The following is a 24,842-nucleotide window of genomic DNA, read 5'->3' as shown; positions in this document are numbered from 1 at the left end:
TGTCTTTATATTATTACAATGTTTTCTGTGTCATTTGAGAAATAATAGTAATTTTAAAGCATTTTAATAGTCTTTCAGCAGATATTCTGACTCAAACAATCTGTTTCTAGCAGCAAATACTTATAATAAAGTGAGATGATCTGCTGATCCTGAATGGCTTGTTGAATGAGTATTGATAGTTTATGGCTCATCACTATTATCAGAGCAGCTGAAAAGCCTCTTTATTTCATGTCAATAGATCCTGTTTTCTCCTCATTCATTATGCTGATGTCTTCAGATCTGTAAATTGACACATTAAGCTCATTTTATTGTCAACAGATTTGAGCAAACGACACGATCAGCTATTGTGACATCTACAAGATATAGGTAAGTTTCATTACACTGTTTATTTCAATAATCGGGATTTAAACACGTTTCATATAAAATATGATAAACAAAAACAAAATAAGTGAAACACAATTGATGCTTTATTTGTTTCTTGCAAATCTGTAAATGTATTTTCTAAGTTTGATTCTTTCATCTTTATTCTTTCATATATTTGGTGTCTGTTAATTGTTGTACTCCTTAATTTTTTATATATATTTTTTGCCAATATGTTAATGAGAGGTAAGATAAATGTAGGAATAAAGTATGAGGTTGACACTTTTCCATTAATTTACTTAAAAGTTACTTCTCTAGATAGATAGATATGTGACCATAAATAATTTAAATGTGTGAATTAGAATAAAAACATAAACTCAGTAAGTGATTTCTTCTTGATTTTGTCAGATCTGCTCCTCCTCCTTCAGTGAAGCCCCTCCTCCTTCAGTGAAACTCCTCCTCCTTCAGGTAAGCTCCTCCTCCTACAGTGAAGCTCCTCCCACTGCAATTCACCAATAAATGCTGGAATATTCCCATCAGCTACAAGTGAAACGAGCATCAAACCATCAGGAAGAGCTGAAATCTGCAAAGACAGAGTTTATTGAAGGACAGTGAGAACATGAGAGATCCAGAACACTGCAGAATGAAACACACTGAAGAACAAAGAGGTTGGTGTTTATTCCTGATTCTTCATTAGTGAGGCTGAAGAACATTAAGGTTATAAAGCAGTTCATCAGATTTAGCTCTGTTATAGTAGGACAAATCTAGTTGCGAATTAGAATTAAAGCAGCAAATAATAAGAACCAGGTGCAATTTTATTTTTTAACAAGGATGTTTGTTATCTGTAAGTCAATATTAGTATTATCTGAGCTTTTTTTTCTGTTTATTTTACATCTGGTTCATAACCATGTTACCAAAATTATGGATATGTTTAAATACAGTTTTTGCACATTCTAAAATATTGTTATTATCTTGCTAAAACACCAACATTTAAAAACAATGATCAAATAAATAGACTTTGCTACACGTGGTTTAGTTTGTGTAAAAACAGGGAGTGTTAAAATTATAGCATTATTGCGTATTTTTAAAATGTTAATATTTTAAGTAGTTGCATAGTTTATCAAATATTTAATAGTTCTCACTACAAAAATGTGATTTACTCAGAGCCCCTAAAGGGACATGGTGATGGAAAAACTATATTTCATTGTTTTTGCGTTATTTAGGGTTGCAAATGAACAAAGACGTTTGCTTTCCTGCTCCAACCCCCTCTTTCTTACCACAAGGGCCATTAGTGATCCGTAAAGAAGTGCTGATAGTGATAAAGGTCTGTCGGCCAAGATGTGTGTGTACATCTGAGGTTTGCTAAATGTCACACCTTCAGTACGATGTGGGAAAGCTGTAATCTGCTGATTGGTCAGTTTAAATGTCTCACATTTGGTTTCAATCACATGTTCAAAAGGATTAAAGAAGATTGTGAGGCTTTGTCTACAGCTGGTGTTAAGATGCGTTTTGGTCAGTTGGATCACAAGTATACAAGGGCCCATTCCTGTTTACACCTGGTGTTTCAAATCCATCTCTTTTATCCACTTTTGTTCTGTTTCTTTGAGGGGACGGTCTATGGGCTGGTAAATGTACGAGCTTTCAATATAATGGGTGAAATAAGCTCATGCAATTTGCATGTGAGCATGACCAGAGACGAACAGAAAAATAGACAAAGAGTTTTGTTTCTGCTCTTAAAGCTGCAAGTCCACGTCAAACACAGAGTTTTCCTTCTTCAAACCAAACTTGGGTCTTCAGCCAACAAAGTTTAAATGCCGTCTGGCTACAGCGCTTCCCATAATGTTTACGCATTTGTGTCTGTTTGAACACACTCGACCACATGAGCGTCTACACTACCAAGGTTGAATGTGTTTTCGACTACCTCTGGAAGTGGTCAAAAGTGGACACGCTCAAATTGTTTTAGACCCTGTTTACACCAGTGTTAAAGGGATACTTCAGCATTTAGCATTAAGCTTTGTATCAGTAGGAAACCTGTTGTATTTTCGAATTACCGTGCTTTCCACCCTCATATCCCCCTGAGAGGAGAGATTTATGTATTTTTTGTCTGGAAAAAATCCTCTGATGATGCAAAAATCGGCGTTCTCGAAATCCCGGGCAGACTCGTCACGGAGATTTACGATAAAACAGCGTCTTTTCAGTTTCGAGTCAACTAGTAGCTGAGCTGTCCTCTGTAACCGGTGGGCGTGGCTTGGGAGTGGCCTCGTAGGGCAGCGAAGTAAGTGCATTCTGGGAGTTGTTGTCTTTCATCCAAATGAGCCAAAACATTTTTTCTGGCTTTTCTCAGTCTAGAAAGCTCCAAATTCAAAAATAATTTCACATTTCTACTACATAAATGACCCAATTTAAATGCACATTCATCTTTCCAGAGGTGAAGCACGTCCACTTGTGATCGGATTGTCGAAAACACTTCTTAATACCAGGTGTAGACAGGGTCTAACTGTTGCTCTGGCTCTTCTTTTTCTGCTCTCTGTTCTTCTTAAAGCCCTTTGGCCAGACTCAAGTGATCAATGGCATCTCTCTTTCTCTCGATTCCTTTATAAACTTACACTATCTCTCAGGTTACATTTTACATACAGTATGTGTTAGGTAAAATTAACTGTAAATGTTTTATCTTTAACATGTAAATTTTACCCATGTCAAGTGTAACTATAGCTAAATTAGACTCATTCATACTCATTTGGTACAGCAGGGGGAATAAAACTAAACTTACTTTTTTTTTTAATTAAACTGTAAAAATGTTTGTATGTGTTTAAATAAATTCTATTATAATAAAAAAAAAATTCGAAAGGATAAAAAATCTATCCCAACTAATGCTGTAAACTATATGGGGAGCCCTTAATTACACATTGCTGTATTATTAAATATTACAATAACAACAGAGCTCAAACCATGTGCTATTTATTTTTAGATATAATAATCAACACTCAAATAAAAAAAATTATTATAAATTGCACATGTGGCAGGTTTTGATTGCTAAATCTAATTATAAAGTACATTTTCTAGTCAAGTCATTTTTTAAATGGAATCATTTACTCAGTGGCTGTTTTTTTCATGACACATTTATTTAAACATACAATAAATAATCAAAACATTATTAACAGGTTAAGTAAATATAATGAATAGACTAATATAGTGCATATATGAAATGCCTCTCTAAATGCAACACTAAAAGCTGGAGGTAAATGTGAGATATTATTCTCAAGCTGTTTTATTGATATCTTTCCGCAGTTGAAACACTGGTTGAGAGATGTAAACATTTAGATCAATCGTTTCTTCTTCTGCACTTTTTACTGTTAGCAAACAGCATTACAGCATGCCTAGTGTCATGCCTAGGCTTGGGTATCGAGTATCGAGTATCGATTGGAACCGGGACTAGTTTTGCGATTTTCCCGGAATCGTTCAAAAGTTTAAATTTCGATTCCTAGTTTCGATTCACAGTCCGCCGACCGGAAGAAGAAACCGCTGTCTAAGTTACTAATTTGATCATTTCTAGCCCTATTCTGAACTGAAGTAACAACCTAATCGATTTCAAACTGCCAAATGTTAACTCGCTGAACACTGACAGCTGTAGCCTACTTCCCCACATTAGTTAAACATTTGTAAACTGTAACGTAAACACGGCATGGTAAATGCGTGTATTACTAGCACAGGTGTAAGCGTATATGGATTGTTATGCTAAACTGCGAACTGATACATTTTATGAGACGCTGTGTGAGTTCCCTTATTAACTCACAGCGTCTCATAAAATGTATTCAGAGCAAACAACCCTGACGTTAAACCTTAAAAACGTACTTATATGATGTTTTCTTATTCTTCGGTATCTTGCAAGTTACAACCATATTCTCTCGTCCTCTGCTCGTCCGTTTGAAAACTGCGCGCGATGCCGGCGAACGTAAAAAAAAAAAAAAATCATGAAAACACATTTACACATGAGTGTAAACAACCTTATTCAGCCTATTTTACCTGATAGCCCATTTTAGCTGTGAAAATAAAAATTGATGGAGAAGGTCAGACTATTTCCTTCAGAAAGACCGTTGGTTAGCTAGCTCATTTAAAATATCATAAAAAAAAAGTTTAAAATATATTTGATATTTATATTGTAGTTGAAAACAGCCCTGTGAGAAATTCATAGTAAAGTTCATAAAAAGTAAAAAGTTCATAGAATTAAAATTTATCTAAACTTTTTTGACCCTGCCTCTTAAAAGAATCGGAATCGAGAATCGGTAGGAACCGGAATCGAAACAAGGAATTGGAATCGGAATCGTTCAGATTCAAACGATACCCAACCCTAGTCATGCCCCCTTCTGGATTTGAGCCTGGATCGCCTGTGACTTAATGTATTCGTCGTGTGACTGCATGCGCCGAACCATACGTTTCGGGTGAAATACATGTACCGTTGCACCCCTAAAACTTCCAATGCGCTCCCACATATTTTTTACTATACTAACTGTCCGTGCTTGGTAGCGATGGGTGGTAATGGATAAGAAATATACAGTTTTACACCAGCATGCTGATAATGTTTCTTTATTCGACAAAACCACTAAAGCCTGAACCACTGCCTGAGGACGCCCTTACATCTCCCTCGCAAAAGCGTTTGCCTTCCCATGAGAAATTTAGCTTTTGCTCACAAATATCTCTGAGGTTTTGCGAGTATCAAAAAGTGTCTTGCGGGAACACAAAAGCATTGAAATTTATTTTTCCCTCCCATCATAATATCCCATTATTATGGGCTCTATAGATTTGTGACTCTAATGAATAAATAAAAAATAATGTCTAGTACATTAATGTACCCCTTTCATGGAAAATTCCAGGGACATAATGGATCAAAATCAACAAAACCTGTATAACAATTGTTTGAACAAAACTCATACTTTTTGCTATAACATCTGGGTTTTATATATATATTTTTCACTACATCATTTTTCTTTTATTGATTTACTGAGCATTTTTTAAACTTTAATTTCAGGCTCGATGGATGAGAATGAAGAAGTGAATGAAGTGGAGAAACATCAAAGGAGATCTCAGAAATCTTTCACTTGCACTCAGTGTGGAAAGAGTTTCGCACACAAAAAGAGTCTCAAGGTTCACATGAGGATCCACACTGGAGAGAAACCGTTCACATGTGATCAGTGTGGGAAGAGTTTTACACAACAAGGACACCTTAATAAACACATGCTCATCCACACTGGAGAGAGACTGCATGAATGTGATCAATGTGGCAGAATATTTTTGAGGGCTTCACACCTGAAGAGCCACATGGCAGTTCATTCACAGGAGAAACCACATTCATGTTCTTTGTGTGGAAAGAGTTTTTCACGTCTGCAGGATTTAAAAGAACATCAGAAAATACACACTGGTGTAAGAAATCATATGTGCTTTGAGTGTGAGAAGACTTTTATTACAGCTGGAGATTTGAAACGGCACCAGAGAATTCACACTGGAGAGAAACCTTACATGTGTTCACACTGTGACAAGAGATTCAGTGTGTCAGGATCCCTGAAAACACACGAGAGGATCCACACTGGAGAGAAACCTTACAAGTGTTCACACTGCGACAAGAGATTCAGTGTGTCAGGATCCCTGAAAACACACGAGAGGATCCACACTGGAGAGAAACCTTACAAGTGTTCACACTGCGACAAGAGATTCAGTGTGTCAGGATCCCTAAAAGCACACGAGAGGATCCACACTGGAGAGAAACCGTATCACTGCACTGCATGTGGGAAGAGCTTCACTCATTTATCTACTCTACACAGTCACACAAAAACTCACATTAAGTAGCTTATCTTCAGTTCCAGCACTTTCAAGTGCGATGCCACCTCTCTTTCCTATTAGTTTGTCTTAACCAGCCTCAACCACGGCTGTAGCCAGTTATGAAGTCACCGAGGTCCAGACTTCAGTATATTTCCGAGGTGTGTATAATAAAGGTTGTGAAATAATTACCTAATATAGTATTAACTTTAGTGCTGTAAGGATATTGCACAGCTCCAAGATCTTCTCGTCTGAGCTCTGCGGTCTGTCGCCGCTCATCAACATCAGAATATTGAGATGACTAATCAAATTAAAGTAGACAGGCTTTATGTTCACAGAAGCTGCTGAGCGCATGTTCTAGCGCTTCAGTTAACCGTCATGAAGTGTGAGATCAAATATAGCTAAACTAAACATTTCATATTTTACAGCTATTTTAGGATAGAAATGCTAAACAACCAACAAAAATAATCTGGAAAACTGATGTATATAAATATCAGTTGAGCCTATGTTTACTTTCTTCACTGACACAGGAAAAAATCAAAAGAATATCAGAGAAAGCTCAGCTTTAGGAGGGGAAGAGACAGACCATAGTAGAGAGACTGAGAGAAAAAGAAAGAGTGATGGAGATTTTAGCCTTCATATGTCTTGAAATGCACAAATGCACATACAGCCCTGGCCACAACCATCGAGAGTATAAAAGAAACATTGTCACATTAAATACTAAAAGATAAAGTTCCTCCCCAAAGCAATATCGCATGTATAATTTTCCTTAATATAATCTATGTATATGTTTAAAAGTACAATTGTTTTTTAAATTTTTTTTACTAACTGTTCTTGCTCAGGAAGCTGAAGAAGAGGCTGATTGAGATGCTTTATTAGTCAATAAAGAGAGAGATATCTGTCTTATTTGCGCTCCAATTTTACTTTCTTTTTGTATTTTGTGCACCAAGTATTAAACTTTTATTGTCTGCTCCTCCTTGCATCAAGAATAAATAATTTGATAATTTTACTTTATTACATCTAAAAGTCATGCTGAGTAGAAATACATAATTATGTTTCTCTTGGTCCCTTCAAAGTTGCATTGGATTTTCTCCTCAGCGTAAAGGTTAAGAGGCCCATCTATCACTGTTTTACATGTTTGTAGAGTTAGTTTCTAGAGTAAATATATAGGCTTTAATCTGTATGTTTACACAGCCATTTTTTTTTAAATTAAGGTTTTTTTGGTGTTCGGCCAATCAGCCGAAATTAAGTAAAAAAGTAAATTAGTTCCTCCAAAAGAAGTTCCTAGAACGAAAATCATTCCTAGTTTCCATGTGCGAACACGCCAAAATCGGGGTACTTCCACCAATAGTTCTATGAACTATAAAAAGTTTCCTTCGGTGCGAAAGCCTCTAATGTCACACCTAAAGTATGATGTGGGAAGCTGTAATCTGCTGATTGGTCAGTTTAAATGTTTGGTTTCAGTCACATGGTCAAGGAAGGGATGAAATAAGATTGTAAAGCTTTGTTTAGAGCTGGTATTAAGAAGCATTTTGGTCAATTGGATCACAAGTATACCAAGGGCCCATTCACGTTTACCGTATTTTCCGTACTATAAGGCGCACCGGATTATAAGGCGCACCTTCAATGAATGGCCTATTTTAGAACTATTTTCATATATAGGGCGCACCGGATTATAAGGCGCATAGAATAGAAGATACTGCAGTCAAACATTTGACTGGGTTTGCGTTATGCAGTGGTCACCAACCTTTTCAAGCCTAAGATAACATCCAAAGTCCAAATGTAAACCAAGATCTACCACTTGCAAAAAAATATGAAAAAACAAGTGGCTGAGCTGTATAACCTTATTTATACTTGACGCGTCCGCATGAGCGCGAAGGTAATAAAAAAACTAATATCCGTCTGCTCGGGCAGATTCGGCTCAAAGTCATGCATCTTCGGATACGGAGGCGTGCGCTCGGCAAAAATGACGTCATTGTAACAGCGCGCGCGCCTCCGCATCCGAAGATGGCAAGATGCATGACTTTGAGCCGAATCTGCCACACCGGCACCCAGTTTGCGCGTCTAAATCAGTGGTATGGTCTGGTGTTCAGTCTAAAACAAAACAGTTGCGTCAAGTATAAATGCCTCGTCTGTATGGGGAGTTGCGCGCGCAGTCAGCGGAGGCTCGCGCTCCGGTGCCAGGCGAAAGTATAAACAAGGTTTAAGTCAGCGGTTGTTTTACAGACATTAACATAAGGCGCCAGATCCATATATAAGGCGCTCCGGATTATAAGGCGCTTTATATTATAATTTTTTCGTTTTTTGAAAAAATTAAAGGCTTTTAACTCTTCCGAGTCGCCCATCACGCCGGCGTGATCAAATCACATGACCAGTTTAAGACGTCGAAGCATAAAAACAAAGTCACGTTGAGCGCTGCTGTCCACTTCTGTCGAAAGTGCTGGCTTGAAACTCTATTTTACTTTTTGTTTTGTGTTGATAGACCAAGTAAAAACGGAGATATGATAATTTAAACTTTATATAAAAAAAATATTGAAAATATTGACGCGTTCATAAAGGAACGCAAGATGGGATGCGACAGGCGTTGCATTTATTCTCATAACTTCGTCGGTTTTTGTCATAAAACAAAACGGAGAAAAATGTGTGAATCTGCTGACTCTGCTCTTCAGGCTGCACATTTTAGGGAGTGGAGGAGGAGCCAACTGAGCAAAGAAGTGAAATTGAAAGGCGCCCGCGGAAGTCGGGAGATTGACGGAGTAGACAGAGAGACATATATATAGAAAGAGAGAGAGAGAGAGATTATTGCTAGTTTTTGGAAAAGTTTGAATAGATTTTGAGAGTAGTTTAGGAGTAGTGTAGATAGTTTAGGTAGTTTAGGTAGTTTTTTGTGGACGGAAAATGAAGCGAATGTCTTTAGTCTCATTGTTGACAGAAACTGTTTTGAGGAGTGGCACAGATAAAAAAAAAAAAAACTCACCTGATATTCGTTGTAAATAGTTGTATATATAGTTTGATTTTGTGTTCATTTTACCTTTTGTATAGTATATTTGCACTTTTTAGGAACCCCTCTTACTCAAGGAAGGAAAGCCCTGTAATGTAGCTGTCTGTGTAATTGTATATGAAGTGTTTTGTAGAGTTTCTAAGCAAAAAAGAAAAGAAAAAAACGCCTATTGCCACACCTGCTTTTTGCTGTATATAGTTAGATTTTATCTCAATTTTACCTTTTTTATGTTGTATTTGCACTAAATGGGAACCCTCATACTCTGGGAATGCAAGGCCTTAAATATAGCTCTCTGTATAATTGTGTGCATAAACTTTTAAAAAGTGGCAAAGCTAAAAAGAGGAAAAAAAGCCTATGGCTACACTCGCTTTTTTTTTTGTAAATCATATTTTTTTTGTATATAGCTTGATTATATCTGAATTTTACCTGTATATGTTGACATTTACAACTTGTGTTTACATTTTAAACCTTTTAAAATGCTTCATTGAGCATGTTTGTGTTTTTTGTAGTAAAAAAAATATAATTTTTCTATTCGGATTTTGTGTTTTTTGTGTGATTTTGGGTCCAGTATGTTGATACAGTACATAAAAGTGAAAAAATAATTGTCTGTTCATATAGGTGATGTTGTGCTGAAAAAAACAATACCAAACATTGGTATGGTAAACATTTGTTTATGTCGCAAAATAAAAAAAATAAAAAGTACTCAAAAACGGCCAAAATAGCCCAAGACTCCGAAGAGTTAAGTGCGCCTTATAGTGCGGAAAATACGGTACTCTTTTGTCTACTTTCAACCACTTCTGTCCAGATGCAATGTGAGTGAATGACGTGATGGGGGTATCGCTTAGAAGCCTATCACCTTCGAGTTCTAGAAAAACGAGCAACTGGCAAGGGAAATGCCATGGGTCTGCGAAATTTGCATAGCGCAACTCTGCCACTATGAGACAGTCGGCTCTCCAGTGTGTTGATGCAACAACACATTCCAGTAAGATCACATTGCCTGCTGCTGATCTGTGCAGTGATCTGCCAACAGTGTGTGTGCTTCTCCTTGGGCGCTTCAGTACTCAGCACTTTTTAAAGATGTCACTCTGCTGAGCTTTATCCTCTCACTCACAAAAGATCTTGCGCGTGGCACGTCTTTTTAAAGATGTCTCTCCCATGCACTTCTGGGTGCGGTCGGTTCGTTTTGGCATCTGATGGCCACAATCGCTGCCTAGCGTGTTTGGGTTTAGATACGCTCAGGCAGCGTTTGTGGACGAGTCATGTTCTCATTGTGTGAACATGACCATCGCGGTGCTGCGGTCAAGACTCAATGACCTCCATAGAGGTAGAGTCCCCTCTACCAAACCCCAACCTATCGCCTCTGTGAGAGGTGATACTTTGTCTGGTGGCCAGGGTAACCTGAAGGTGACGGTGTGGAATAAAGCCCCGACGATTCTTCCTCGGGCCACACCCCCTTCTTGTGCACCGCAACCCGCGAGTGTTTAAGCCGAGATCACGGGACAATCTTCTGACACTCCCTGTGTCTCGTTTGGCACTGCAGATGATGAGATGATTTCCATCGCCACATCAAAAGGTGGTCCTGGACGGGACGCATTAATTCCGCTAGGGCCCTGTCCACGAGACACAACTATGACTGCATGTCTACGTTGACTGCGTAAACTGCGTTGAAGTGGAACCTCTTCGTCTCCTGGTGTTCTTCTCGCAGTGAAGACCCCAGAAAATGCACGGCCGGGTCCATGCTCTCCTTCCTCCAAGAAGGGTTGGAACGAAGGCTGTCTCCTTCCACCCTGAAGGTTTACGTGGCTGCAATCTCTGTGCACCACGACCTTGTGGAGTTGAAAATGGTGGGACAGCATGACCCAGTCATCAGGTTCCTGAGGGGGGCAAGAAGACTAAATCCTCCTTACTCTCTTCTTATATCCTCCTGGGACCTCGCAGTGGTCTTATCAGCCCTGCAGAGAGCTCCCTTTGAGCCATCGTGATCAGTGGAGCTTAAAGGGACACTCCACCCATTTGCATTAAGCTTTGCATTGTTAGAAACCCAGTCATACTATTGAATGGTCGTGCAACACTCTCTCATTTTCCGTTATTTACCTTTTACACTTCCTCCTACAATGACGCAAAAATCGTCATTTTGCGTCATTGTAGGAGGAAGTGTAAGAGGGGGGGATTTCTGTTGAGACTACAAGCACTAGTTCCTCATCTTTCCCAGGGGGCGGGACCCGCTCACGCTACAGACCTATTACAGATCAGTGGGTGGGACTTTACTCTCTGAAACTGAAAGCAATATCCTCCATCTTGTTTGAAGCTAAGCTAACAGGCGCTGTGGAGACAGATGTAAAGTAATGACAAAAGCGGAGGAGAGTGCTCAATTTGATATAGAAGAAGAGGATTTCGGAAGTCTGATGCTTGAATCAGGTGTTTGTGGCTACCTTTACAAGCCGCATTATAGCGAAGAGCAGCCGAGGCAGAAGACCTGCCTGCCGCGGACGAGGAGCCCGGACTGGCTCGAGTTAGGGCGGACTGGTGGCGCCGGTGATCTCACTATGCAACTCATAGACTGTAAGATGCAACTACGAACACAGAGATGGAGTCCGTCTGCGGCAAAGAATTTCAACGATGACAATTTCTCCTGGACGAAATCTCTGAATCAGACGAGGACACGGACGTTTGTGTTGAGAACTATCCTAGTTTCGCACCGCATATGTTCTGACTGAACATCCAGGTACCATGCAATAATTCACCTTTTCGAAAGAAATACAAACGAGGAGTAATGCACTAATGAGTTCGCCAACTAACTAGACATTTTGTGTGAATGTGAAATGAATTTCAAGCTCTGGTGGTAGCTAGCCTTGTAGACGGAAGAGTGATTTCTCTTATAGGCAGATATGCGCTGTTCTGGATTAGTGGGAGTGGCTTGCGGAGCTGTGCAATGTGGTGCATTGTGGGAGTTGTTGTCTTTCATACAAATGCGTCCTGAAGTTATTTTTTGTCTTTCCTCGGTCACGAAGGCACCAAATTCTAAATTTATTTTACATTTCGACTACATATATGACCCACTTTAAATAAAAAACAATGACTACGTTTACATGCAGCCAATAACCGGGTTATGGTCACTATTCGAGTTTCTGAAACATTCGGAATAACCCGTTTACATGCGTGAGCAGAGAGAGTTACTCCTGTATACATGGAATTTGTAATCAATTGGTAATATCCCGATGTAAACGGCGACGCACGGTTAGCGTCTGGACGTACGGACAACCTTAAGACGCAATATGCGTCATTTCCGATTCTTCTTCATGTATCCAAAGACAACAACAACAGCTGCAGCACGCGGATAATGAATAGTTCGGGGCAGATAGCGATCGCCTTTGTTTGCGCTTTCCTCCTCGCTCCAAAAGTGTGTTGCTGTGCTGCGTCTCGCCATGTTTACCTCTACTTCTTGTTTACTTCCGGTATACTGCACGCGGGTTTTTGTATGCGCCGTCTCTACTCAAAATACCAAGATTCCTTGCGAATAGAACATGCGCAGAACACAAATCAATGTTCCTTTTGATGGGGATATGCCGATACGCGTTTACATGACCAAATATTCGGGTTAGAAAAGGGGTACCCCAGGTATAATATCCGGGTTTTTAAAAAACGGGATATGAGCATATCCGGGTTTTTGCCGGTGTTTACATGGCCGTGCGCGACCGGGTTATTGCTAATATCCCGGTTTTGAACGGGTTATTGGCTGCATGTAAACGTAGTCACTGTTCAAATGGGTGGAATGCCCCTTTAAGTTCCTGTCTATGAAGACAGCGCTCCTGGTCGCTTTGGCCTCCATAAAGAGGGCAGGGGACCTGCAGGCATTTTCAGTTGACAAAGCGTGCCTAGAATTCAGGCCCAAGGTTCCTACCACTCCTTTCAGGGATCAGGTTGTGAACCTGCAAGTGCTGCCCTCGGAGGAGGCAGACCCAGCCTTGGCACTGCTCTGTCCAGTACGTGCTTCGTGTTAACGTACACAGAACGCAGTGTTTCAGGACCTCAGTCCAGCAATTTGTCTGTTATGGGGGGAAGCTGAAGGGAAAGGCTCTCTCCAAGCAAAGGTTGTCTCACTGGATAGTGGACGCCATTTTATTGGCTTACCAGATGCAGGATCGTCCATGCCCCCTAGGAGTAAAGGCACACTCCACTCCACCAGGAGTGTGGCTTCCTTCTGGGCTCTAGTGCATGGCTAACAGACATCTGCAGAGCTGCAGGCTGGGCGAAACCCAACACTTTCGCGAGATTCTATAATCTCCGGGTAGAGCCAGTGTCCTCTCATGTACTCGCCAGTAAGTAGGGCCTGCTCGGTGTCATCACTTGCTGCGCCATTCCACTCCACAGACTGGATGTGTGCGCCATTTCACTCAGATGAGTTCTTCTTAGACCATGAGTTCTTCTTAGACCCTGAGTTCCTCCTGCACTGGGGGGGTCAGATTTCATCTTCATATCCAAATTTGAATCCTTATCCAACCATGGTTTACATTAGCATTGAGGGGACAGTATTTCCCCATTGTTGTTTTGACACTTTGTTGCTGTCCATTCAGTCCACACTAGTAGCAGCTGCAGCTTTCACACTTGCAGTATATTCTCAAAAACATGAGGAGAAACGTGCCGCTTGAATGGTCTTTTTTTTAATGAGGAATTATTCAAAGAAAAACAAGACATTTGTCACGCTGTAGGTGGTCGTTGAAGGTTGAAGTGAAGTGTTTATTTAAACTTACTCAGGCAGGACAGACACAACCACGTTCAACACAAACGAGAACCGACAAAGGACTGAACAGAACAGGGAGTATAAACACACAGGAGGAAACTAACTAGACAGGTGTAGAAGGTAAACTAATCAGGGACTAACGCGCACAGGTGCCGACAATACATAACATCATGGTGATATAACGCCCCCCTCGGATAGGCGCGTCCTCCTGCTGTAATGACGACAAAAGAAAAAAAAATATAGAAAAAAGGGTGAAGGCTTTGGTGGAGGGCGTGGAGCTGGTGACGGATGGTGATGAGGAGTCGTCGTAGACCATGGTGGAGCTGACGGCGGGAGGAACCAGGGAGTAGTCTTGACAGAGGGGGCGGATGGAACCCTGGGACCGATCGGCTGAGGTGGAACCATGGTGAGTGGCAGAGGAACTGGAGGAATAGAGAGGCTGATGGACCAGGGCGACATCGCAGGCTTGGAAGGCTGGCGATGAGCCGCTGACTCATGGGACTGAGGCGATGACAAAGACTTGGATGACCGGGGAGACGATGTGGTGAGAGAGGATGACAGGGAGGTCAGAGGAAGGGAGGAGTCCGGTGAAGCTGAAGGGGTGCAGGCTGTAGGCGTAGCCGGATTCCTGGAAGTCCGATGCGGAAGCTGGGCGTCGACCTCCGGAGGCTGACCTGGAGAGACGAGGGAGCCCAGTAGAGCTTCCGGGCAGACTAGCCGCGGAGGCGATGAGGGAACGGTGAGCAGAGGCAATGGTGTCGTGGCTGACAGGCCGAGGTAGAGATATGGACCCGGAGGCCCGAGGTGCAGCCGGGGGCTCGGCCTCACGCCAAGCTGGTGGAGGGGAAGGCCAGGGCGCAGAGGATGAGCTGCACTCCACTCCTGGCTCTGAGGTGGACTGACCTGCCTGCGTCGACTCCGGGGCCTTGATGTTCTTCGGTTCTGGTTCCTCTATGATCTCCGTGGGCGCCTCGGGCTCGCTGGCTGTGAAGGGTGATGCTTCCGTTCCAGAGCTCCCAGGCCAGGTACCCCAGCCACTTACGGTTTTCACAGAGGAGAAGGAGTCGCAGTGCTGGTGAGTCCATTTTCTTTTTCTCGTTTTTTCAGAGGTCGGTTCTTCTGTCACACTGTAGGTGGTCGTTGAAGGCACAAGACGACGATGAGGGTAACAACAGTGTTTATTTAAATTAACACGGGCAGGACAGACACAACCACGTTCAACACAAACAAGAACCGACAAAGGACTGAACAGAACCGAGAATATAAATACACAGGAGGAAACTAACTAGACACAGGTGTAGAAGATAAACTAATCAGGGACTAACACAGGTGCCGACAATACATGACATCATGGCGACAACAGTAGTCCTTAGGGTGCAAATGTTTTTCAATTTTAATAATTTTCCATTTCAAATTCCATTTCAGAACATACTAAAAAGGAATACTGGAATCCTGGAAAAATATACCAGGCAGTGGTTCAATAAGTGTAGATTTTCTATTTGAAAGCCGGCGGGCAAAGTTTGCACAGAAATGTAAGATTTTTCCCATCCTCACCGGCCTCGTCATAAAACTGGTTTAAATGATCATACGACGCCTCCTTGCTGCTTTGCCGCGATGTTGCGTACATGCTGCTTTTTGTTTTGATTACGCATGCGGTGGTGCGACACTGGTGGCTGGTGTTGCCAGATTGGGTGTTTTTTCCGCTACATATTAAGGCCTGTTTATGGTGTGTTTTAGCCAGGTTTGCGCCTGGAAGACTCTATAGAAATCTGGCATCCTATTGAACGAAGTCAAACTGAGAGATCGTGGCGTTCACAGACACCAGAGTGAACGAGTTCACAGTAACCTTCATCAGGCAGTAATACAGTACGTTCAGTTCATGTTCACCCAAAATATGAAAGAGTTCATGAACTATCGTTCAATGAACGCGTTCAGGCACAACAGTGGGGTGAGTTGCACTATACAAATTCCGCAGACCCATGGCATTTCCCTGGCCATTGGCTCGTTTTGTAGAACTCAAAGGTGATAGGCTTCTAAGCGAAACCTCCATTTCTTCATTCACTGATGTAATGTTGCCATTTCCCTCCTCAAGGAACGAGGGTTACATACGTATCAGGGACGTTTTTTGTCTTCAAATCAAACTTGGGTCTTCAGAAATGTTGTAGAGAGAGAATTAAGCTGATCAAGGATGATGTAATATGCAAATAAGGCAAATGAGTACGAAATATAATTCCTAATCTACAGAAATCATAAAAAATTACATTTGTTTCCAATTTTACCTTTTGTATTTGCTGCACCAAGTATTAACCCAGCTAACAAAAAAAGGTCCCCAGAACGTCCCCTAAATGGCCTCTGCGAACATCCCCCGAATGTCCATGTTTAGCTTCCTAGCGTGAAGATGTTCACAGGACGTTCAGCGGCCATTCGGGACTTTTAGGGGACTTAATGTACACTTTTTATTTTACTTCTAGGCTAACCAAGAAATCAGACACGTTTGTATGATTGTAAGATTAAAATATATGTGTTTACAAAATCATATTATTTTATTTTCCACAATTCTTGTAGATGAATTCTGCAGCAGGTGGTGATGCACAAGATTGCAGTGGAGAGAAGATCTACCCCAGTGCTAAGATTAGACATGAAAAATCCCTATTATCAATTTTATGTTATGGTCTTAGGCACACCACAACAACAAAATCTGCCATTCGTGTTTTATTAGACCTAATTAATCTACATTGTCCAGAAGGATCCAATGAAGTACCCAGTAGTCAAGTCAATTTTTTTTTAATATAGAGTTTTTTTTATAATACAGATTGTATCAAAGCAGCTTCACAGTTTTAACATGAAAATAATACAACAAAGATTGTTTCTAGAAGAAAAAATACGCCATCGTCCACCGTAAGTAAGGCAGATCAATAATATTGTTGAATATAAGCAAGCCAAAAGCCAACCATTACGAAAAAGAAGTATACTTAAAGTTCATTTTATGAAGTATATGTAAGTAATGTTCAAGTATATTTTTAAGTATACATTATGTAGTAAGTATATTAAAGGGGGGGTGAAATGCTATTTCATGCATACTGAGTTTTTTACACTGTTAAAGAGTTGGATTCCCATGCTAAACATGGACAAAGTTTCAAAAATTAAATTGTACGTTTGAAGGAGTATTTCTGTGCCAAAAATTGTCCTTCCGGTTTGTCACAAGTTTCGGAAAGTTTTTTTCGAGTATGGGCATGTGTGACGTCAGATGTAACGGAATTTCCTTATACGGGTCCTAAGGGCACTTCTCCGGTAAGATCGCGGGCGCGCGCGCACTCGTACACCAGAGCAAGAGAGCGAAAGCAGTACCTCATCTAAGCGCTCTGCTCGGCTTTAGGGAAGTCAGTGTCACCAAAGAAGTGGGTTTTTGGTTGCCAGGGCAAGACAAACCTGCACAGATTCCCAAAGAACCCAGCGTTAAGGGAATAGTGGATGCAGTTTGTTTTTCCGGGGCAAAAACGAGTTGAGCAAGACTGTTTCCCTGCATTTCGACGATGATTGTTTTATAAACAAAGCCCAGATCACGGATTTGCAGATCGTCTAATGCTTAAGGATCGAGCAGTCACAATGATAAAGGTCCGCAGTCGTGCGTTGGAACCGCAGGCGGTGAGTAAAACTGTTGAACAAATGTCTCTGTGTGTTGTTAACGTTACTAGCTCGGCGCGTTAGCACAGCTTTAGCACATCGCCCACACGGCCCGCCCCCAGCCGCTCGGTTTTTTCCGGAAACACTCGGTACAGTCTATCTTTCACTTATAAATATAATAAAACTAAAGACTTTTTGGAGATATGAACGATGCAATACTACTCTATAGGTACTCAAGATTAACAGGAGATTGAGTGAAAATGAGCATTTCACCCCCCCTTTAATGTCAACATGTACTAGTAGTAAACTTGTAAGTGTACTGTTTTAATACCGCTTGGGACTAAATTGGCCCACTTTTAGTATATAAATGTATATGTTTAAGTGTACTATAAGTGTAACAGTAGTAAACTTTAAGTGCACAACTAGTTCATGTTTACATAAAACAATGTAAAAACAAATATTGCATCACAATAAGTGTAATTGTGATTGTCAAAACATTTGGTAACTAAATAGAATTTTATGAAGTTTAGTGACAACATGTTACAATGTTTACATTGTACAATGACTGGTAGGATACAGTTTTTATTATTGCTTGATAAAAATTTCAAGATTTCAATTCCATTCTTGTGATTTGATTCCGATTTTGATTCAATATTGACTAATTTGGATACATGTTTATTTTCAATTTTATTTAAAAAAATAATCTCACCTAATGCTGTAAACATAACAAATTAAATTAAATATAATGCAGTTTTTGTTATAATAACAATTATTTAATGACATAAGTAAAAATATAATAAATATGTAATATAGTGCTCAGCAAAATCTCCTCTCTAGCTATTTTTTCTATTCAATTAACATGCTATGGTCATTAAATGTCTTTCCTGAGCTAAATGTAACGTTATGTGTTCTCCTGCTGTCAGGGCCGGAGTGGGGCCACTTTTCAGCCCGGGAGTTTCAGGCCCAAGACCGGCCCACTTTTTCCATGGTGGAATTCCAAATTAGCACTTTTTCTAAATTGGATAAATGAAGCAACAGTTCAGCTCGTACTATTGTGTAGTTTGTATTAATACCATGGGTTAACAAATAATGTAAAGGTTAAATAATAATTCACTTAGACTTTATAAGAAGCAATTGCGACTTTATTTCACACAATTCTGACTTTATATTTCGCAATTCTGACTTTATAACGCGACTTTATATCACAATTCTGACTCTATATCTTGCAGTACTGACTTTATAAGCAACTGCAACTTTATTTCACGCAGTTCTGACTTTATATCTTGCAATTCTGACTTTATAAGAAGCAATTGCGACTTTATTTCACACAATTCTGACTTTATATCTTGCAATTCTGACTTTATAACACACAATTGCGACTTTATATCACACAATTCTGACTATATATCTTGCAGTTCTGATTTTATAAGCAATTGCTACTTTATTTCACGCAGTTCTGACTTTATAAGAAGCAATTGCGACTTTATTTCATACAATTCTGAATTTATATCTCGCAATTCTGACTTTATAACACGCAATTGCAACTTTATTTCACGCAATTTTGACTTTATATATCGCAATTCTGAGAAATAAAGTCAGAATTGCGAGATGTAAACTCGCAATTGTGAGATAAAAAGTCGCAATTATCTTTTAAAATGTTTTATTCTGTGGCGGAAACAAAGCTTCCATACCTCCTGGCCTCTTCCTCCCATCCATCCTCCCTGACGTGTACCGTTACGGTAGGGCCGGCCCAGCTTTCGGTAGGCGCCGGTGGTGCCGCGGTAGCCTACCTGAGAAAACGTTTTGGAAAAGACGGACTAACCCAACCAACTCTATCGGAGGGGAGGGGAGAACTCCCTCACATGGTACAACCCATGCAGAGGCTGCGCGCTGCGGTGTCAGAATGCGAAACGTGTGTAGCCCATGTAACTAACGTGACATTGAAATGTGACAAAAAAAAACAAACAAAAAAAATTCCTCGACCGGCCCAAAAGTGAAGCGGCCCACCGGGAATTCGCCCGATTCTCCCGATTACCCACTCCGGGCCTGCCTGCTGTTACATTGACCTCTTTCCGTGGTTGAAAAACACTAATTGGTCGATATTATGGATACTTTCGGTAAGTTGTACGGCATCTTTCAATAAAAACAGATGATCGGTTCACGTGCACTTGAACTGAGGCGCTCAGCGATCTGTCACGTCACATTTACAAGCGCCAAACGTATTTTTGTCTGAATTTCATAATAAAATTGATGGAATCTAAGAGCTGAGAATTAGTTTAATATTAAAAGTACCTCTTTGCTCCGCAATTTTTCTGTGCGTGAGAAAATGGATGTGTGGCGTGAGAGCGTGTGAAAAGTGTCAATTGCGTGAGTCTCACGCTCAATGCGTGAGAGTTGGCAGCCCTGCTATACTACTATGTTCAAATGTTATTTTTTATACTTGAAAAATACCTTTAACTGCACTTTAATTTTAAAAACATTTTATTAGCTTCATGCATCCTTTTTTATCAACACTTGAATGTTGTTAAGTTTCATAAATAAAGGCAACATTTTAAACAAAAAAGATGAGAAAATCTCATTTTTGTCAAAGACTATGCTTTGATCAGATTCAGAAATGTTATCAAACACAGATGGAGTAGATCGAATCAAACACCCCCGACGCTTCACAGTCGTTTTCTCTTCATGTGTTACACTTCATTTCATTTGAGAACATTAAGCAGTTTTGATTTACAAGCTATTTAATGATCACATTATTTTACATTAGAGTGGGCAATCTTCTATCACCTGTTTCAGTTTCTTCTCCTGTGTTTTGAGCCGGAGATTCTGTACTAGAAGATGTGTCATAGCGCCCCCTACCGTATAACAGAGAAAACATGGATAGCTGGAAAATTCAGTCAATGGAGTGAAGAGTAAAGTAGTATTAAAGTAAATTCCTATGTGCACTACTAGTGGACTAGCCTACCCAAAAATTCAGATACGCAGAGTTAGAAACATATCTGTTTTATATCAATATTTTAATAAAAAAAAGTATTTAAAAAAAAGTATATTTTATATAGACTACTTGAATAAAAAAAGTATCTGGCTACTCGATCAAAAGAGTTAACACAACTACAAGCCAAGTATACTTTGAATAATTAAACTTTTAAAGAGCATCTTGCAGGTAAAAAAAAAATCTAAATGAATATATAACCGTGTATGAAAATACCATATGAAAAGATAATGCAGGATTTAAAATGTTTTAAAACGACATAAGGACACCAATTTAGTAGATAAAGTGAGCGTTTCTTTGACTGCTCGTACAAACCGCTTTTTTTTCAACATCGCGTCATTTTACGTCACATGAGAGGTAGATGTGCTGTGCTCTGCCCAGCTCAGTGCAGAGTAGGTTGGTATTCAGTAAGAGCGGTCGTGAGTCAGTGTGTTTTCAGTAGTTTTTGTATTTCAATTTATCATCGTCATGGTAAATGTATGTGTTTGTGGAGCTTGCAAAAACTCCAGCCATCAGGACATCGAGTCCACCGGTTTCCTAACTGAAAAAGGACGGTGCTATCTTTCGTGCCTGGGTGCGAGTTGTGCAGGTGAAGAGACGGGATTTCTCTTCCGCGTCGGCTTCGGAAAACGCGGTCGTGTGTAGCGTTCACTTCAGATCGGAGGATTATCGTCCCGGCGATATGATGGAGTTCAACATGGGATACCAAAGTAAGAACCGGGTGAGACTCAGAGCTGGTGCGGTTCCTTCAGTGCACGCATCTTCGGGTTCTCCCGCCGGATGTAGGCGCGAGCACAACATCAACTGGCAAACGCAATGTAAGCGGAACGAAACTGAGCTACTCGTTATTGTGTTTGTGTGGACCGTTTATCAGTTTGGACCAGTGCAGCACGAGCCTGATCAAGCAACACTGTAACTGCGAGATCCAGTAAAGAAAGCATTTGAATTCGCCACTGAAGTAATAACATCGCTGCGAGATCTAGTGAGAAATATCCACATTTCTCCGTTATTAACGGATCGAACAGCGCTGACGTGGAAACCTGGAATAAACATTGTGCAATGAATGAACGAACTATCCAGTGTCCACAGATCAGCAACATTCACCATGGCTTTACTGTAGTAACACTAACTGCAACCATGGAAGTTTGGCATTTTCCACTAAGGCCCAGTATGCATCCACCTCCCTGCAACACTGACTTTCCTCAGCTGTAAACATTGCCTCGCATTTCCCACACAAGCACCTATGGAACAAAAAATGTATCAGGAATAAATATCTCTGTCTCTCGATGAGAAACCGCTAAGTTATATCACGTAACGTTAGTCAGGGCGGATATTAATGAGCATGACAAACGCCTGATCAAAACTTAGTTTCTGTTATTGTAAGTTCCAATTTGTTCTGTGTAACATTAATCCTGGCCTGTCCCTGCTCTCTTGGCAGCCTAGCAGGCTCATAATTGTATGGCTGTGGTCTGTCAACAATTTCCTCAGCGTCCGAAATGTCATTGCGATCCATTTTTTCCCTGTTGTTTGAATCGACCGCTCTCCCTCGTGCTACGTCATGCCCGTCACGCCCATTTTCAGATGCGGAAGTAAAATTTTCTCACAAAAATGACTCCAGAAGCCACTGTAGTGTATTTATACGTTTTTTTAAAAGAAAATCTAGTTCCTACATTATTTTTCTATACATTGACTTGTTGGGTCTTCTAACCTGCAAGATGCTCTTTAAGTATATCTCGATCAAAAGATTGAGTACAAGTACAGGCCAAATATACTTGGACTTTTTTCTCAGTATAAGTCAAGTACACTTAACACTAGAACTGCCATGGCGGTCATTTTGACCGTTTTGAATTTTATATCTGCAATAACTTTGTTGAAAAAATAAATAAAATCCTGCTGGTACCTGACTTTTCCTAAAAGTGTCTGTATTTTCATTTGAAATGTTTTTCATATAAATTACACATAAGGCAAAAAAAAACAAAACAAATTAACATATTTACCTATTTCGGCCATAGACGGTCAGATTGACCGCACTGAATTTCGCGGTATTATTATACATATACCAATATACACAACAATAAAATGTGGTAAAAAAAATACAAAACATATTCCACAACAAATCATTTAAATGTAATGATATTCAGAACAGAACAAGAATGAAAAAATAACTATAAACTAGCCAAAATGAAATAGGCTACTTTCAAGCGAAAGTGAAAGTAAGCGGCGTTGGGCTCACGTAACTCTCTAATTAGAATCAGAATGTTTCAACATTTGCGATGTATTTGGATGGTAAACTATTCTTTATTATAGGCTTTGTACTTCACTCACGTTCCAATATCGACGGAAAAAATAATCCTCTTCACATGCGCAAAATGGCACGAATTGTAGGCTATACTGACTATAACAGAGCAGTGGAATTTTTATATGTTAGGTTGACTATTTTATTGTTATATTTTATTATGGCTATAATGAACAGGCTGTGATGTCAAGATTGCAATGCTGGAATATGGTGTGTGTGTGTGTAAGGCGCGGGCGCGATCGAACAGTGGAAACATGAAAACATATCAAGGCTACTCCGTCATTTTGTTCAGGACATCTACGGATATTATTATTTATAAATGTATAATTAAACTTGTTTAAATGTACAGTTTGGTGTTGTTTTGTTTTTAAAAGATATCCTAATACAATAAATGCATTAATCTCTCAATTGGGGATTTATCATTAAAGATATAGAGTTTGGAATCTAGCGGTCAAAATGACCGCTTGCGGCAGTTCTAGTAGTTATGGAATTCTGGCACTTCTAGTGTTAAGTGTAATTAAGTATATTTCTGAGAAGTACATAAAGTATATTTTTGAGAAGTATATAAAATGTAGACTGAAAGTATGCTTTCTTCTTTTTAGCTGAAAAGAAGTATAGTAATAGAACACTTGAATATTTTTCGTAAGGGAATTATTATCGCTGTGTACAAGATCAGGTTCAGTTCCATGCTTATTTTATTTACTCTACAAACTATTCCACCCGAAAGCTCGTTGCTATATAGATTTGAACTAGGGCTGCACGATATTAGGAAAAAATGACATTGCGATATTTTATTTTTCTACGATATATATTGCGATATGAAATTAAATCTAATCTATTTTTTTCTTACAAACAAATATGGGGTAAACACACTTACATTCTCATTTTAAATGATTTAAAAAGAGTATTATTTAAATTAAATGATTTGTTTGTAACTTTAGGATATGGTTTGAATTGTTAACATTAGTTAATGTAGGCTATCTAATAACTAACATGAACTTACCATGAGCAATACTTTTGTTACTGTATTTATTCATCTTTGTTTATCTTAGTTTATAAAAATACAGCTGTTATTGTTTGGTAATTTTACTTCACAGTGCATTACTGTTAACACATACTGTACAACTTTTGATTTCAATAAGGCTATATAGCCTAAATGTTGAAATTTACAATGTTGTAGAAGTGCAGTTTACTAATAGTAAATGTTAACTAAAGTAGTTAAATAGTTTAATAAATAGAACATTATTGTAAGGTGCTACCGATTCTTTTTTTTTTTTATACACCAATTTAGACGTCTCGTGAGTTCAGTGTTGGACAGGTCAGTTGTTTAAAAACCATTCATTAAATTGAATCGGTTTGGGTTCAAAGGAATCATTAGTTCGCGAATCTGACATGTAGGCGAGTCTACGGCACGCGTTGTGTAATTACCTCGGCAGTTTAGGATATCGCACAATATTTGTCAACACAGAAAACATTTCATCACTGGATAGTTTTTTTGTTCGACTCCATCGTGTCAATTGATTTTGATTAATATGCGCGACTCGCGAGGGAGAGAGAGAGAGAGCAAGACAGCGCTCGTGTTGTTTGAAGACGGTGAAGGTGAGCGCGCACGCGGCCGGGGCTCTCTCGCTCTGCTCGTTCTTAAATGCGCCCTGTTAAACTAACAGGACTTAAAAACACATGCAAATGTTAAACTTTCACTCTATGATGGTTAAGATGTGCAATTAATCCGCGAATCATATGTGTTAAAAAGGCCGGGGAGCAGCTGGCCCGTAAGGTTAATGAATCACGGATTAACTACGACAGCCTACATCGCACATCCTGCGATGTGACTATCGTGGATTCGCACATCGCGATATCGATGTTTAAACGACACATCGTGCAGCCCTAATTTGAACATGTTAGTTTATAAGACAGTGAGTAATATTATGTTTTTTTTTTAAAAAGTATTTAATAAGCTACTCAATCAAAATAGTAAACACAAGTACAAGCCAAGAATACTTAGAATACTTAATTATAC

The 24,842-nt window shown here is 39.7% G+C and overlaps 1 protein-coding gene across 1 annotated transcript in view; it reads left to right on the top strand.

Moving 5' to 3' along the window:
• LOC307170059 (uncharacterized protein) overlaps positions 1-24,842 on the top strand; it is a 179,968-nt gene that overhangs the window by 64,665 nt on the left and 90,461 nt on the right. Inside the window, exons 2-3 of the transcript XR_013823274.1 lie at positions 326-366; positions 769-868. The gene's annotated coding sequence lies outside the window, so the exon portion shown is untranslated. Of the gene's footprint in view, positions 1-325; positions 367-768 lie in introns of the transcript that reaches the window.

This window comes from Squalius cephalus, assembly GCF_949319135.1.
Source record: "Squalius cephalus genome assembly, chromosome: 13".
Classification (NCBI taxonomy): domain Eukaryota; kingdom Metazoa; phylum Chordata; class Actinopteri; order Cypriniformes; family Leuciscidae; genus Squalius; species Squalius cephalus.
Note: the sequence above shows the minus strand (reverse complement) of the source record. Positions and strands in the feature narration are given on the sequence as shown.